This window comes from Schistocerca cancellata, chromosome 10 (assembly GCF_023864275.1).
Source record: "Schistocerca cancellata isolate TAMUIC-IGC-003103 chromosome 10, iqSchCanc2.1, whole genome shotgun sequence".
NCBI lineage: Eukaryota > Metazoa > Arthropoda > Insecta > Orthoptera > Acrididae > Schistocerca > Schistocerca cancellata.
The window spans coordinates 107680512-107689408 of record NC_064635.1 but is presented as its reverse complement, the minus strand read 5'-3'; the positions used below and the strand labels follow the sequence as shown (position 1 = coordinate 107689408).

At 42.5% G+C, this 8897-nt stretch overlaps 1 pseudogene; it reads left to right on the top strand.

Moving 5' to 3' along the window:
- The first annotated feature begins 200 nt into the window (after positions 1-200).
- On the top strand, positions 201-318 carry LOC126107143 (5S ribosomal RNA; annotated as a pseudogene).
- Positions 319-8897: the final 8579 nt, after the last annotated feature.

The window sequence follows — 8897 nt, the reverse complement described above, 5'->3', positions numbered from 1 at the left end:
ATGAAGTATGACGGAGTTAGTAGTTGTTACTAATCTGCTGCATCATGCATTCCGGCCTGTGCAGTCACAACATTGCCCCCATCCGCCATGTAGCTGCGCCTGCCTCCAGCGCCGCTGGAGAAACCTCTCCTGCTTCACGCTAGGTGGCGCTCTTCACCATCAGCTGCCGACTCATCTCGACCAGTATTTTACATTTAATTAGCAACGGCCTTGCCGCAGTGGATACACCGGTTCCCATGAGATCACCGAAGTTAAGCGCTGTCGGGCGTGGTCGACACTTGGATGGGTGACCATCCAGACCGCCATGCGCTGTTGCCATTTTTCGGGGTGCACTCAACCTCGTGATGCCAGTTGAGGAGCTACTCGACCGAATAGTAGCGGCTTCGGTCAAGAATACCATCATAACGACCGGGAGAGCGGTGTGCTGACCCCACGCCCCTCCTATCTGCATTCTCCACTGAGGATGACACGGCAGTCGGATGGTCCCGGTAGGCCACCCGTGGCCTGAAGGCGTAGTGCTTTCTTATTTTACATTTAATTGTTAAAGTCCATGACTAACCACATTGAAATTCCTGCTGTTTATAGCCTTAAGTCCATTTGGGTGCTCTGCATTTTATTGTTGCCGATTTGATCTTCGATCTCTGATCATTTTTCACTTTTCGTTTGCATTATTACAGTAGACATATGTTAGACATTACCACCATTTCCAGTCAGCTTTACCATGTTTCTTTGCAGTATACATCAATACAGTTGTGTCAATCTTTGTAAATGCAAACGCTTCCGCGCCATTTATCGCGTTTGTTTGGCTACTTCGGTTGGCCAGTAGGAGCCCTCGCATAATTCAGTTTGTTTTCGCATGTCTTTTCAGTCTGGTGAGGTGCAGCTTTCTCATATTATCCTTCAATTTGCACATATTTCATACAGGTGATACGTTATACGCGAAGCAGGATCATTCTTGTGTAAGCCAGGATATAGTATTTCCCTGTCATTTTATGACTGATGATCACGTAGCTTTGTTACGAAACTCTACGAACTGTATCGCTTGTATGTTTACAGCTACGAAATGGCTGGCAGTTTTTTGAACCATTCCATTTACTGTTCTCACGATTATATCTGTTATAGTATTGAAATTACTTATAATAAGAGTTTGATCCAACTTCTATTCACGCAACTGGACTAGTTCCTAAAAGTGCGTCAACCTGCGAAATTATCGAATGTTATTCATGTTTTTAACCCTACTCTGTAAGTCGATGCTTTTATTATTTGACTCTCACGTATGCTCTGTCTTTTATTCTCTTATTTATATTTGTTAGCCCTAGTCTACACTTTGATGTTTTTATCAGTTGAGTCTCAGGTATGATGTATCTTTTACATATCACACGTCGCCTTTTGGCTTTATAAGGCAGCTTCACCAGTCATGTAGTTTTTAACTTCATTCCCCTGTTGCTTTTACGGTTTTACAACTACTTGGACTTAGGTACAACCTTTTTGGATTTTATTCATGACTTAATGCCAATTTCATAGGACCTGCTTCCTTCAAATGGCATGTTGCCAGTTCAGGACTAATACAGATCTCTGCCTTGCAATTCCCGTTATTATCTTTATATTTTAAAATCCATTTGGATGTAGACTACGCATCCTGAGTTTCTGGTGTACAATTCTTTCCGAAGGTCTACAACCTGGCTTGCTCGCTTTGACGTTTTCAACTACTTATTGTTATTGCTTTGGTAGTAACGAATTGATTTTGTTGCATGACTACAGCTAAAGATGGTTTCCAATCCTTATTCGCCACCTTTTCATATATTGAACCGTATGTCGCCAGATAAAAATTAACATAGTTTACACTACACTGTTAGATGGCTTTGTCAAATATTCACGTTTACTTCTAGAATTGCCAACTGATTACTTTTGCTCGGGTATTGAACAGTGTTTTTGTATTCTACTTGATGATATATAATTCTCTTAGGTTATTTTTCCTAGATATATTACAAATCTGAAGATGGGTGCAGATAGCAATTGAAACTGGTTATTTAATTTTAGTTGTGACAGGAACATTGTGGTCTAGGCATTAAAAGCTTTTACTTTCAAAAAAAATTATTTAACCGTAATAAGGCGCCATTTTCTCCCTGACTATGTCAGGTTTCACTGACATTGGATTTCTACAAGTTCCACGTGGTCACTCACAATTATTTTCCCGTTGAGATGGACTCCCTGTTCAACACTGCACCAACTTGTTTTCTCTTTCATCGACAGCTAAATCTTTAAATTTCTTGTGCATTGACGTGTAGTGCTCTTCTGTAACATATTTACGGTACCTGGCGATTATGTGACTGCATAATAGACATTAAGAATTTACAGTCTTCGTTTCGAAGAACTACTGTAACTCCCACTCACGTTTAAATGGTCGTAAAACCACCACACTAGGCTGCCTCTTTTTCAATGTATGTGCCATTGCCGCTAACATCGTTGTCTCAAATTTCCTTTAAACCACAAGCAAATAGTGAGAAATATACAGAGGTGGTACTTCGAAAATACCGCACCGTATGCCAGAACAAACAGTACCGCATCGCTGTACTACATGAAATGTGGCGACGAATCGACTACTTCCGCAAATGACAGAGCAAAGCTGAGAAAGATCGATCCTTGTGCACGCTCGCTGCCGGAACATCGCGTACGCGTGCAGTCTGGCACACATTGGCTGGCCGCGTTCTGAAGTTAGCAGGGGCAAAACACAGGGGGCGGAAGGCTATTTACAACTTGTACAGATACCAGATGGCAGTTATAAGAGTCGAGGTGCAGGTCAGAGAAGCAGTGGTTGACAAGGGAGTGGAGACAGAGTTGTAACATACACCCACTGTTATTCCGTCTGTACACTGAGCAAGCAGTAAAAGAAACAAAAAAAAAACAACAAAAAACAAATAAAATTGAGTAGAAATCAATGTTCAGGGAGAAGAAATAGAAACTTTATGGTTTGCTGATGGCGTTGTAAATATGTCATTGCCGACAAAGCACTTGGACGAGCAGTTGACTGGAACGGACAGTGTCTTGAAAGAAGGACATAAGATGAACACCAACAAAAACAAAATAACGTTACTGGATTCTAGTCCAATTAAATCAGGAGATGCTGAGAGAATTAGGATTAGATTAGATTAGATTCAGTTTTCGTTCAACAGGTCCGAAAATGGCGTGATTCTCTTCGGTGTGTAAAAAGTTAGAAAATATAATGTAAAGAGCACAAAACATTTGAATATAATACTGACTACCCTGCTCATTTGTCAGCAGATTGTAAAAATAAGTTAAAACGTTACAGTAAACTGGAATTGCTAATATTTACCGAATTAATACATTGTCCGATTGAAACACAGTTATTTACTTTTGATAAATTTATCATACGCAAAATACATAATCTTGACTGTTGTAACCTAGTGCTGTCAGAACTGAAATCTAACAGACATTTTTAGTTAGGCTCGACTGGCAGTCCCTGTTAAGATATTCATGTATAGACTGGAATGAGCTGCCTATCAAAAAGCCTTTCAAACTCTGTTTAAACTGTACTTTATCTCAAACCAAGTTTTTAATGTTTGCTGGCAATTTATTGAAAATGTGAGTTCCTGAATATTGGACTCATTTCTGGACCAAGGTAAGTGATTTTAGGTCTACATGTAATTTTTCTTATTCCCAGTATTTATACTATGTATTGAGCTATTGGTTGGAAATAGAGATATATTACTGGCAACAAATTTTATAGGAAACGAGGTACTTAAATCAGTACATGAGTTTTGCTATTTGGGCAGCAAAGTAACTAATGATGGCCGAAGTAGAGGTGATATAAAATGTAGACTGGCAACGGAAAATAAAAGCGTTTCTGAATAGGAGAAATATGTTAATATCAAATATAAATTTAAGTCTCAGGAATCTTATATGAAAGTATTTGTATTGATTGTAGAACTTGAAGCATCCCCAACTCTCTTGTGGTTCCCTTTTTAGGTACTCCACGTCGACATCTGCTCGTAGATAGGTATCGTCGGTAGGTTTTCCGGCTTTACTTCCCGACATGACAGCGACGACTCTGATGAGGTGCGGGCCTTGGCTATTACTGCGAGTATTGTAAATATCGCTTTTATTTAGTAATTTGCCCGGCTGAAACTCTCCCGTTTTATGATTAAGACAACCTTCGCCACCTTTCGGAGGGAGTGGGGACGTCAAAGAGTCACAAAAGTTCATATTAAGCAGTCCGTAAAACACGTAAACGTTCACTTCAGATAGCGTCTTAGTTAATGCCTACGCTTTCCGCTAGATGGTGCTGACTTACTGCTGAATAGCTTTGGTTCCGTAAAACCTTCACTGATTAGTAGTAGGTAAATGAAATAAGTACAACACTCTTGTATTTCACTTTCACTCTATATTCAAGGATTAGGATGGTGATGGATGATGGTCTATTTAAAACGTTCCTAGCCTGGAAGAATCTACATAGTCCGCAAATGCCGAAATGCACGCGCTCTACGTCCAGATTCGCAACTAACGGCACACGACACTTTCAAAAGTCCACACGTAAATATCTGAATACCGGTACCTCTGAATTCACTTGTATCAGCAGATAATTTCAGTTTCTGAAGTCCAATCTAGCATTAAAGTCCTAAAATCCCCTTAATACTCCGTTGCTACCAACAGTCAGAGATCGTACACTACATCACTTTTAATCTCCGTAATATTCTAACAGTTTATCGTGAATCTTAACACGATGAAGTCCAATCTAATTATTGTCTCGCTGACTGACACGGGTTCCCCGCCCTTTAACGAAACAATCAAGGAAAGAAGGCGGCAATAATGACGATCAGGCCTTTCTATAGATCTTTCAACACAAGATTTTGTCCGTCTCTCGTGGTCTCGCGGTAGCGTTCTCGCTTCCCGAGCACGGGGTCCCGGGTTCGATTCCCGGCGGGGTCGGGGATTTTCCCTGCCTCGAGATGACTGGGTGTTTGTGTTGTCCTCATCATTTCATCATCATCCAGGAAAATGGCGAAATTGGACTGTGCAAAGATTGGGTAATTGTACGGGCGCTGATAACCACGCAGTTGAGCGCCCCACAAACCAAACATCATCATCATCACAACACAAGATTTTAACGTCACTGCCTTCTCCATGACAGAGATTCCGTGGCTTTGCTGTACTTAGACGTTAAACTACTTGCTGATATACTATAATTTTGATCTGCAATTACCGAACTATTCTTAATTTTAAATTATTATTTCTATAGCTTTTATCACTGTAAACTGAACAGAGGTGTTACAGCCTGTATGGAACTGAGACATGTGATGATAAACAGTTTAGACAAGAAGAAGATAGAAACTTTTGATATGTAGTGCTACAGAATAATTAGATGGGTAGACCATGTAAGTAGTGAGAAGGTAGTGAGTAGAAGACCAAGAGACGAGTACTGTAAACAGATTGAGAAGGATGTATGGTACAGTAGCTATTTGGAGGCAAAGAGGCTCACACAAGATAGAGTAGCATGGTGAGCTTCATCGAACAGGTCTATGGACTGAAGATAACAATAACAAACTTCGAAAATTCTTAAGAGTGAGTACCAGCCAAGATTATCAAAAGCTTTCTGTAAATCTGCGTACGAGTGTAATGATATACCTAATCTTTCAACAACAGTATCGAATATTGTTGAGATCGACGGGACGGGATCGACTGGAGCGCCGAAGAGGTACTTACAGAGCGCCCGGCGCCTGCATGTGCGTATGGAGTCGACCCCACCGCTATCACTTCCACCCCGGCGCCACTTCCCGGAACCCGGAGCTCCCCTCTACCCGCTCCCCAGCCATCCCCCCTCCCACCCCTGATTTCCGACCGTCCATCAGACGGCGACCACCATCCGGCAGATCATGACGGCCGCTTCCGGCTCCGCCACCCCCTGGACAAAGGCTTTACGCTTACTTACCCCGAGCGTAACCGCGCCAGGGAGGGCTGATCCGCGCATTAGCTCCCCACACAGTCCCGCGGCGATGCCCGCCACAGCACGGCTAATGGCTTTCAGCGGCGTCTTTGACGTCTCTTTCGATTCAGTAGATTGTATTAATATTCTGCTAACGATGCCCATCACTTTCCATAGGACGATACCTTCACGTCGAATAACAACAGGTCGGGTACAGACTTTACATTGAGACAGAGTTATAGTCACGCATAGCCTGAAGGCAAGACATGCAATGCCGGTGGAGAATACCACTTGCAGAGATTTTGGAAGCACCATAGTATTAATGGGATGGACAGCGTGCAGCCAGCATGCATTTTTGCCGCTACGTTTGGAGTAAATCCTGCTATGGAGACTGAGCTGTTTGACTGCTGAAGTTACGTGCTAGAGAAACCTAAATTGCAACTTAACCACAGCTATTCAAAGGAGATAGGAAGCTAGGGACCTTTTCTGATGGACAAACTTGTGGTTAATACATAATTTTAATTTCAACTAGAGAACAGATTTCATTATTACAGAGTCAGAATAACAATATAAAAATTTAATTCGGACCTTTGTCCTCTTAAGAAAATATCAAGTCTTTAAATTTCGGACGCTTGTCCTTCACCAAACTTAGAAAAACTATGTGATTGGATAATTAGATCTGATTGCAAAAGGATCACAGACAGTCACCACCATAAGCACACTGTTAAGGTCATTGCTTACGTAACCAAAATTTATACAACACTAATGATTCGCCTTGAGTTACTTGTATAAAGATCTCGTCCGTCCCGGTAGACAGGCCGGATATTTAACTAAAGGATGGAAGCGCGGCTTATACACTGTGGTACCCGGAACAAACGGGTAGAAAGCAACCGCCAAGCAATTTCGAAGATTCCAGAATGAGATTTTCACTCTGCAGCGGAGTGTGCGCTGAATTGAAACTTCCTGGCAGATTAAAACTGTGTGACCGACCGAGACTCGAACTCGGGACCTTTGCCTTTCGCGGGCAAGTGCTCTAGCATCTGAGTTACCGAAGCACGACTCACGCCCAATCCTCACAGCTTTACTTCTGCCAGTATCTCGTCTCCTACCTTCCAAACTTTACAGAAGCTCGCCTGCGAAACTTGCAGAACTAGCACTCCTGAAAGAATGGATACTGCGGAGACATGGCTTAGCCACAGCCTGGGGCATGTTTCCAGAATGAGATTTTCACTCTGCAGCGGAGTGTGCGCTGAATTGAAACTTTCTGGCAGACTAAAACTGTGTGCCCGACCGAGACTCGAACTCGGGACCTTTGACTTTCGCGGGCAAGTGCTCTAGCAAGCTAGAGCACTTGCCCGCGAAAGGCAAATTTCCCGACTTCGAGTCTCGGTCGGGCACACAGTTTTAATCTGCCAGGAAGTTTCAATTTCGAAGACGATCAGGCTGCAAGCCAGGGCAGCAAACACGCCGAACACACACACGATCTCAGCCTGCCCACCAAGGCGACAAACCCCATCTGCCCCACATACCAGACCATTCCTGCAACAGCAAATAATTCACGAGGCAGACAAATTCAACTCGTGATTCAGCTTTTTCAAGGCCATGCAAGGCTTCCTAATCACGTGACTCCCTTAACATAACTGAAAACCAAACTGAGACATTTACCGAATAAAAGAACTGTTAAAATTACACTGACTTAACAAAGCTCTGCCCTTCATACTAAAAGAAAGTGTAAAACCAAAATAGGGCGAACAGCACACTAATTAGCATACTACATCAAATTAACACTGCAAGGAATTTTTAAAACAAGCAGTAAAGCTCTACCCCCTTTTGCTTTTTCCGAAATAATTAGGCTCCACTCCGCGGAAACAACATTTGGAAGCCGTAGACAACGTAAGTTCAGTATAACACTCTCTTACTCAGAACCACCCTTAACTGATCTTCGGCAGATACAACGAGGCACCATAAGTTTCACAAATCATCACAGGTCAACAGCAGAATATGAATCATACGTAACTTAATGCTTCCAGTTACGCGATGAGAAGATGTCCAGCATGGGGTGACGGACCCGCCACCGTTTCGCACGCAAACGCGTCGACTAATCAGCACCGTACAGCCGGCGCGCGGCAAAACGGCAAGTAGACGAGGCCCAGGCACAACGGATGGAGACCAGGGCCTGCCTTCAAAACCTGTTGCCTCGTTGAACGCCGAACGGAGACAGTGCTCGGCCACACGCCAAGCCGGAAAACCAAAGTCGGAACAGTCAGAGATACAAGACCAGACGATATCGGCGACGCAGATGGAACACAACTAGCGTCAGTAGCCACGGCTCAGAGACTTTTCTAACAACTCTGCCTCAGGGAGGGACTACACATAGGTTTTCTACTTGTAAGGTACGGTAGGTGGTGACCAGACATCAGGTTAGCATTGCAACCACATGAACAGTTACTCAAAAAGCACACGCATTATTCCACCTGGTACACACGGATAAATTAAAATTTCTAACGAACCTAACCGATCAACCTCGTAAGAAAAAAATTAAATAAAAATGAAAATATAAATACATGCTCGTAGCTTCTCATCTGAACGATCCTTTTATCGAAATGATATAGAACGACTCAGTATACGGCAACACACGATACATGCTTAGCATTAACATTAATGTACACGTCAGTTATTACTCCTAATCATACCATAGCTCTTAAAAACAGTTTTTTTTGTGAGGCTGTCTGTTTTTGAATAGAAATTCGTCCATGGAACAGAAAGAGTTGTCCAAGAGACATGATTTTCAGGTTACTTTTAAAATTAGCTTTGTTGTTACGTGTCAGACATTTTATGGTATTGGTAAAAACCACCAAAAATTTTTGTTGCTGCAAATTCTACTCTTTTCTGAGACTCTAACGGCTTTAATAATGGGTAATGAAGGTCATTTACACTGTACTGTTGTAGTTATGAA